General features: G+C 39.6%; 1 pseudogene; it reads left to right on the top strand.

The window, feature by feature from the left end:
- Window positions 1-281: 281 nt before the first annotated feature.
- Window positions 282-916, top strand: LOC142101836 (dead end protein homolog 1-like; annotated as a pseudogene).
- Window positions 917-8704: the final 7788 nt, after the last annotated feature.

The raw sequence follows: 8704 nt of genomic DNA, 5'->3' as shown, positions 1-8704 counted from the left end.
GGGGGCACAAACAAATCAAGCACTTCAGTCACAATAAGGGCAGCCCCTATCTCTGAGGTGCCTGGTTTGTTAAACTATACATGTCACTTTTAACATATTTTATATGCACTATTTTACATTATGTGTAAAATGTCTACCGATGTCACTGCTGTCTGTCTAATAAGCTCTGATACCTGCCTGTTCACTTTCCGTTATGCATGCTGTCTAACATTAAAACTATGATGTGGAGTGTTCAATGAGGATGATTTACTGTGATTGGAAGATAACAAAAACATAGGGCCATGAGCGAACTCAACAAGGTTAGGCTCAATTCCGTAAAAAATTTAATTATCACCCTTGTATAAGTCAGAGGACAGAGGACACATGGTGGGCCCTCACCAGGCTGGTTTGGGGAAATACTTCCCCATGGTTCTGAGATATTCATTAGCAATCCCCCTTAAGAGATCTACAACAACAAACTCACCCCCTGTTTCAGCCTATTAACATGCTGTATGAATTTAAATTAATGATGACCTTCAGTGGCCTTAATCGTGACTTTGCCTACGCAAGATACCCTAACAGATGCCTTACATTGCTTGAGATCTCCCAGCTTAGTTGCCATGAGAAACAACTTGGCTACAGGATAGTGGTATGCAGAAGCAGTGAGAAGTGTGAACTGGCATTGAATGGCCTTCCAAATATTTTTGATAAAGAGACTCTTTCAAGCATCCTGTGTGGACTGACTGCTGTTGTGGACATGGTCTCCTTGTATGCGAGTACTACATCAGATCTGAAAAAATATTGCAATAATCATGTACAGCTCGCACAGAGCAGTTGCCATGGTCAAAAAAAATTATTTTCTGAAGGTACACAGCTGCTGTATGGCTGTCTCTTCAGTGTGGACTGGCTGCAGCCCAAAATGACACAGAAACTGTAGTCTGGAACACTTTGGCAGCCCCATTTACTCTTGCCTCAAATGTGGAGCAGTGAGTCCAAGGAGGTTAAGTTTTCTCTGAGACGTGTTCAGTGTCTTCAACTCTTCTGTGACCAAATCAAGTTCTGTGGGTGGCTAAGATTTTGGTATCAGGTAATAATACCAAAGTGTTCCGTTCACTGGTTATTTCTGGCTGCTTGGAGAAAATCTTATACCCACTGACCAGCATGACCAAGCCAAGGAGATTGTGGCCTTGCGGCGATTGACGGAATTGGGCTACATCATTGACTAGTCTACTGTAATGATGAAGAACCCGAGGCTGGCTGGCAAATTTTCGCCTGGGGGGCGAGACATATCTCAGCAGTCTATTAGGTACATTTAAAAAAATATATTTATATGCAGGTAGCCCAGCAACCCAATCCAAAATAGCCCACTATGGGACCAACCTGGGGAGCAGGTGCCCTCCAGCCCCTGTTCAGTTTTATAAAAACAGAGAATATCCAGAATTGAATGACTTTGTGCACATGCAATATAAATTACACATTACTGATCTTAAATTACAACCCCAGGGCACGCTTACATATCTCCTCTGATTTGTGCCCCAGAGCTGCATTCAATGTACAAGGTGTGTTGGACATTAGTATGTAGAAATATGTAACTAAGATATCCTTGATCCCAAAGTCTGGTTTATTTTCAATGCACTCAACATACACTGTTCATTTTGAGTGCTAATATATATGAAAAATCCCTGAACCTTTCAATAAACAATTTGGACCTATCTGAAAAGTTAAATTACCTTAATGATAAAATACTTTATTGTAGTTTTGTTGTTTGGCACGTTACTACTGTTTGCGGGAGTTTTGTATATTTTTCTTTTTTTCGTTTTGCACTTGAGTGTTCTGTAATGTTTGCAATGCAACAAATTGTATAATTTGCTGTGATTACGTTTTGAGCACTGTATAGGTTTGTTATTTGCTGGCATTCTGTTAATTGAGGTTTTATATTTTTAAGTATATATTTGACATGTAGTTTTAATACACAAAATATATATATATATATTGTGTGTGTGGTCTTTCACTCACCATCTTTTTCTGCAGACCACCTTCGTCTATCTACTTGATGTGTCTAAATAATGATGTATGCCATGGTAATACTATGTGTGTATGATGTACATGTATCCCACTTTTTATTTTCTTTTTACAGTTTCTGATTTGCACTTTGTAGTGATATTTAGCTTCTATCTACTAATATTCCATGTCCTCTGAGGTTTTTCCAATTGTGGGATGTATAAGTAGTACAGTTATAACCATAACCCTACATTTATCTACATTAATTTCCATTTGTCATTTCATAGCCCAGTTTGCCATTTTGTCTACATTTTTCTGTAGTAAGTTACTATTCTGACTTAATAACCCAATAGTCATCAGCACATGTTAACAATGCCACTAATATGGTTATGACTCCGAAAAAAATTTGGGATCTAGGTTGGTTGAAAACAAGATCAAATGGATTCTATAAATGTGGTAAAATCCACTGTCTAACTTGTAAGTTTCTAGCTCATAAGATTAAAGAATTTTCCTCTTTTGTCTCTAAGGGGATATTCCAAATTGAGAAAAGTTTGAACTGCAGGTCCAGTTTTGTGATATATGTTATATATCGTGGCTGTGGGATTCAGTACAACTGGACCACTTTGTTTATCTTTTCTTGAACATTGAAGTAACATGTACATAATGTGAAGACCCACAGTTTATCTCTTCATGTGAATTCATGCCAAAATTGGGACTTGAAGAATCTGCAATAGAACATATAGGTATGAGAGGGGAGATCATTTTAATCTTCTCTGTAATCATGAAGCATGCTGGATTTTTAGGTTAAAGACCCTTCAACCATTAGGTCTTAGTGATATGATAAAATTGAATAATATTTAACGTTGATAAGTTCAGATAAGTTGGTGTGGATGTTTTGACACCTGCATCTTTATTGTAAATCACTTATAATCACTTTTAAATATTTGAGGGTTTATGTTTAGTACAGTACCTAATGTATAGTTTTTAAGTTTCTATAGTATATTAAAATCTGCTAGGTGCTATTTATTATACATTATGTGGACAAAAGTATTCGGACGGTTGACCATTACACCAACAGGGACTGTAATGACATTGTATTCAAATTAGAGATGGTCACTGACCCCCGTGTTTTGGTTTTGGATTCGGTTTTGGATCTGGATTAACGTCGTGTTTTGGTTTTGGTTTTGGTTTTGCAAAACTGCCATTGCGTGTTTTGGTTTTGGTTTTGGTTTTGTTTGGTTTTGTTTTGCTATTTTTTTGGAAAATCCATGTTTTTGGGCCTAAATTAACCCAATTTAGTGCTCCAACTGTTTTAGAGACAAGTAATCTAATTGTTGAGGTAATAAATCATCCAAAAAAACAGTTTAATTCTTCGTTGGTAGGCCTATTCTACACACAAAACAGATTGTCTTCCTCTCCATCTATGCATATTGGCAATGCAGCCATCGTCTTTGAATGTATATTACACCCTACACTTATAGTTAAATATGTAAAGAAATGGAAAAAGCCAGTTTGGTTTCTGTCTCTCAAGGCCCCCCTCCACTTGTATAAAATACCAAAAAATTCAGCCATTATAGACTGCACAATATTAATTGACATGGAGAAAGCCAGTTTGGTTTCTGTCTCTCTAGGCCCCCCTCCACTTGTATAAAATACTAAAAAATTCAGCCATTATAGACTGTACAATATTAATTGACATGGAGAAAGACAGTTTGGTTTCTGTCTCTCTAGGCCCCCCTCCACTTGTATAAAATACCAAAAAATCCAGCCGTTATAGACTGTACAATATTAATTGACATGGAGAAAGCCAGTTTGGTTTCCACCTCTCTAGGCCCCCCTCCACTTGTATAAAATACTAACAAATTCAGCCGTTATATACTGTACAATATAAATTGAAATGGACAAAGGCAGTTTGGTATCTGTCTGCATCAGATCCTCTCTCCACTAGGAGTAAAATAGAAAACTATTCAGCCGTTATATAATCTAGAATATAAATAGAAATTGAGAAAGGCAATTTGGTATCTGTCTGCATCATAATCATCAACATCATCATTAGCGCCCTCGTCGCCTACACAAATCTCCCCCTCATCCTCTTCTAATTCCAAAGTGGCATCCTCAATTTCTGTATCACCGGCTACACTCGGGCTATTAAGGCACACATCAGCAGAATGCTCACGATTAGACATCCCACTGTTGGATGGACTCTCCACAGGGATTGTTGTCATTTGTGAATCAGAGCAAATATTCTCCTGTAATGCCTCACTGTTATCTTGCAGCTCGGCTTTGACGCGTAACAGTAGTTGTGCACCAATTGTAGGCTGGGTAACTTTTTGGGATCTGCCACTAATAGCCAAAGGTGAAGGCCTCATTCTCTCTTTGCCACTGCGTGTGTAGAATGGCATGCTTGCAATTTTTTTTTTATCGTCACTTAACTTTTGCTCAGTTACACTTCTTTTTCGCTTCAATACAGTAAATTGTTTTTTGGTTTTTGTTTTTTGCACTAATTTGAAAACACTCTGTTGTTTGACATCGCCTTGGCCAGATGACGTACTGGGAACACTAACATCAGGACTGGTGACAGAACCTGGTTGCTCATTTAGATCATATGTGGACTGCTTTGAATCCATTGCGTAGATACTGCTGACAGATATGACTTTTGACAGCCAGAAATATTAATGCACAATTAGAGAGGACACCCCAAAAACACTGAGGAGTGCTAACATTTATTGAGTAGATACTGCTGACAGATATGACTTTTGACAGCCAGAAATATTAATGCACAATTAGGGAGGACACCCCAAAAACACAGAGGAGTGCTAAAATTTATTGAGTAGATACTGCTGACAGATATGACTTTTGACAGCCAGAAATATTAATGCACAATTAGAGAGGACACCCCAAAAACACTGAGGAGTGCTTAAAATTATTGAGTAGATACTGCTGACAGATATGACTTTTGACAGCCAGAAATATTAATGCACAATTAGGGAGGACACCCCAAAAACACAGAGGAGTGCTAAAATTTATTGAGTAGATACTGCTGACAGATATGACTTTTGACAGCCAGAAATATTAATGCACAATTAGAGAGGACACCCCAAAAACACTGAGGAGTGCTTAAAATTATTGAGTAGATACTGCTGACAGATATGACTTTTGACAGCCAGAAATATTAATGCACAATTAGGGAGGACACCCCAAAAACACAGAGGAGTGCTAAAATTTATTGAGTAGATACTGCTGACAGATATGACTTTTGACAGCCAGAAATATTAATGCACAATTAGAGAGGACACCCCAAAAACACTGAGGAGTGCTTAAAATTATTGAGTAGATACTGCTGACAGATATGACTTTTGACAGCCAGAAATATTAATGCACAATTAGGGAGGACACCCCAAAAACACAGAGGAGTGCTAAAATTTATTGAGTAGATACTGCTGACAGATATGACTTTTGACAGCCAGAAATATTAATGCACAATTAGAGAGGACACCCCAAAAACACTGAGGAGTGCTTAAAATTATTGAGTAGATACTGCTGACAGATATGACTTTTGACAGCCAGAAATATTAATGCACAATTAGAGAGGACACCCCAAAAACACTGAGGAGTGCTAACATTTATTGAGTAGATACTGCTGACAGATATGACTTTTGACAGCCAGAAATATTAATGCACAATTAGGGAGGACACCCCAAAAACACAGAGGAGTGCTAAAATTTATTGAGTAGATACTGCTGACAGATATGACTTTTGACAGCCAGAAATATTAATGCACAATTAGAGAGGACACCCCAAAAACACTGAGGAGTGCTTAAAATTATTGAGTAGATACTGCTGACAGATATGACTTTTGACAGCCAGAAATATTAATGCACAATTAGGGAGGACACCCCAAAAACACAGAGGAGTGCTAAAATTTATTGAGTAGATACTGCTGACAGATATGACTTTTGACAGCCAGAAATATTAATGCACAATTAGAGAGGACACCCCAAAAACACTGAGGAGTGCTTAAAATTATTGAGTAGATACTGCTGACAGATATGACTTTTGACAGCCAGAAATATTAATGCACAATTAGAGAGGACACCCCAAAAACACTGAGGAGTGCTTAAAATTATTGAGTAGATACTGCTGACAGATATGACTTTTGACAGCCAGAAATATTAATGCACAATTAGAGAGGACACCCCAAAAACACTGAGGAGTGCTAACATTTATTGAGTAGATACTGCTGACAGATATGACTTTTGACAGCCAGAAATATTAATGCACAATTATGGGGGACAACCCAAAAGCGCTGGGGAGTGCCAAATATGAAGAAAAAATAATAAACCTCTATCCTCCTCTCTGCACTAGCGATTTTGGTTAGAGCAATTGCAAGAACAATATTGTATTCTTTCTCTGTCCCTGCTCTAATTAGCCTATGACTACACCCTGCTCTCTCCCTCTGTCAAATGGCGATGGATTGCTGTGGAGGCGTGTATTTATAAAGTTGAAGTATCGCGAGAACCGAGTCCCGAGATCCGACGACGTCACAATGACGTTCGGCCTCGATTTGGATTCGGAATTGGCGGGAGAGTACCGAGCTGCTCAGCTCGGTACTCGGATACCCAAAGTTCGGGTGGGTTCGGTTCTCGGAGAACCGGACCCGCCCATCTCTAATTCAAATACATATACTTTAATATGGAGTTGGTCCCCCTTTTGCAGTGATAACAGCTTCCACTCTTCTTCGAAGGCTTTCCACAAGATGTTGGAGTATTTCTGTTGGAATTTGTGCCCATTCATTCTGTAGAGCATTTATGAGGTCAGGCACTGATGTTGGAAAAGAAGCCTGGCTCGCAATCTCTGTTCCAGTTCATTCCATAGGTGTCCGATGGGGTTAAGGTCAGGGCTCTGTGCGAGCAAATCAAGTTCTTCCACACCAAACTCATCAAACCATGTCTTTGTAGTCCTTGCTTTGTGCACTGGGGCACAGTCATTTTGGAATAGAAAAGTGCCTTCCCCAAACTGATGCCATAAAGTTGGAAGCATAGCATTGTCCAAAATGACTTGGTCGGTATGCTGAAGCATTAAGGTTGCCCTTCACTGGAGATAAGGGACCTAGCCCAAACCCTGAAAAACAGCCCCATACCATTATCCCTCCTTCACCAAACTCCACAATTGGTACAATGCAGTCAGGTAAGATTCTCCCGGCATCCGCCAAACCCAGACTCGCCCATTTGACTGCTAAACAGAGAAGCGTGATTTGTCACTCCACTGCTCCACAGTCCGGTGTCGGTGTGTTTACACCACTCCATCCGACGCTTGGCATAGGTCTTGGTGATGTGACGAACCATCTTATTGTTATTGTAAAGTTGGCATCCTATAACAGTTCCACGCTTGCAGTCACGGAGCTCTTCAGAACTACCTATTTTGTATCACAAATGTTTGCAAATGGAGCCTACATGTCTAGGTGCTTGATTTTATATACCTCTGGCAATGGATCTGATTGAAACACATCAATTCAATAATTAACTGGTGTGGCAAAATATTTGTGTCTATATAGTATATGTTAAGTTGAATGACTATTAAATAATTTTTGGGGTAGATCTAGTTACGAACCATGGACACATATATTTGTATAGTTATGCTCATAAATTTAGTTTATATGATTTTGAATAATGTTAGAATTCATTGTGAGTGTTTTCATTGTGAGTGTTTTCTAAAAGAGATGTATGACATAAGTTATTGTTGCCACACATCTCAATGTCCATTAATGAATTATATGAAGTCAAATGGATTTTTAGCTTTAACCTTTTACTTTATGAATTTATGTAATATATTTGATATAAGTGTGTTATATTATTAATTTGCTATTTATTTAGTATTCATTTTATTTTTAATGCAATATGTTAGTCCCGCAGTTATTCATATTGTATGAAATCGGCAAATGGTTGCTTAAATGTCAACAAATAACTAGAGTAGCTGAAAGCTGCCCACGTTTACAGGGGTTTATTATGTCATCATTTAAGCTCTTTGAAGTTTGATTTGTCGATTTAGACATGTGACCAACTGTGGGATAAATATATAAACGGTGACGTAGTACGAATGATCACTTTATGTCAGGCGCCGTCCCGCTGTCTCCTCGGGACAGCCGCCCGCTTCTCTTCCTAGCACGTCTGGTTGCCAGGCAACCAGACGCAGAAGTTCCGGCCGCCCGGCACAGCCATCTGCGCATGCTAGGCAACGGGATGCTACTCAAGACTCTCGGCGGCAGCTGAGAACAGCGCAGCCGCCCCCTACTATCCCATTGGCTCCTCAGCCTTTATAAGGAGCTTCCTGTGTGCACACCTGTGCCAAAGTATCAGATCTAACCTGCCTCCAGCGTTTCCTGTGTTTCCAGTTTCTAGCCTTGTTCCTTTATTTCTCTTGTTTGCCTGTGACCCTTCTGACCCGGACCGTTTAGACCATCCCTTTTGGATCTCCCTGTTGTACTGCGCTTCCAGACGTTACCGACCTGGCTTGTCTCACCATCCCTCTGGATATTCCTTGTGTACTTCTTCTTGCCAGAACATTACCGACCCAGCCAGTCTGACAAATCTCCTCTTGTATCTCGCTATTTGACTCGTGGAAGGACCGCGATCTTTGTGTTCCTGCAGCGGAGTCAATACCTCCTTGCGGGGGTCCCTGGTGAATACCAGGGACATGTTAGATTCCGCACCTTCCTCTGAGTAGT

The sequence above is a fragment of the Mixophyes fleayi genome, chromosome 9 (assembly GCF_038048845.1).
Source record: "Mixophyes fleayi isolate aMixFle1 chromosome 9, aMixFle1.hap1, whole genome shotgun sequence".
Taxonomy (NCBI): Eukaryota; Metazoa; Chordata; class Amphibia; order Anura; family Limnodynastidae; genus Mixophyes; species Mixophyes fleayi.
Note: the sequence above shows the minus strand (reverse complement) of the source record. Positions and strands in the feature narration are given on the sequence as shown.